The sequence below is a fragment of the Phyllostomus hastatus genome, unplaced genomic scaffold, assembly GCF_019186645.2.
Source record: "Phyllostomus hastatus isolate PE091 unplaced genomic scaffold, TTU_PhHast_1.1 phas_contig_17, whole genome shotgun sequence".
Lineage (NCBI taxonomy): Eukaryota > Metazoa > Chordata > Mammalia > Chiroptera > Phyllostomidae > Phyllostomus > Phyllostomus hastatus.
The window spans coordinates 19,999,709-20,000,334 of NW_025333664.1; positions in this window are offsets into that span (position 1 = coordinate 19,999,709).

Consider the following 626-nt stretch of genomic DNA (forward strand, 5'->3'; position numbering starts at 1 on the left):
CCTAAACAGAGCTCGCTCTCATCCCAGTAGGCGTGACCGTAAGCATTAAAGCCACGCCCATACTAAGGCACGCCTACAGACCAAAGCTCTGGCCCCACATTGGAAAGTCAGCTGCCACTGCTCCCGCTGCTCCGGGTCTACCACTGAAACTCAAGAGGTGTCCCTACGATCGAGCGCTCTACCATACGTAGCCCTGCCCTGAAGCCCAAAGCCTTGCACCAGGAAGTGCAAAAGACACATGTTGCATGTGTCTTTTCCTTGTGCTCCTACACGCTTGAGCTACGGACCGGGACCCCAACGGCCAAACCCATTAGATTCTCCTCCCCAGGATCCTAGAGGGGCGATCCCGACACGAAGTTCCGCCCCCTCTTTGGCCCCGCCAAGCTCCCGCACTTCATTGGCTCCTCTCCTTACTTCGTGACCTCGCCCCGACGCCCTCGCGATCCCGCCCCCCCCGCCCCGCAAAGGTCCCACACTTCACATCCTTAGGATCCTCGGCTCACCCCACCCTGCGGCTAGCTTGCCCACAGCCACGCCCCTCACCCTTAGCCACACTCCCAGATAGCCCCGCCCCCAGAGGCTCCACCCCCAGCGGTCGGGGGTAGGTTGGCTGCTGGCCCAGCTGG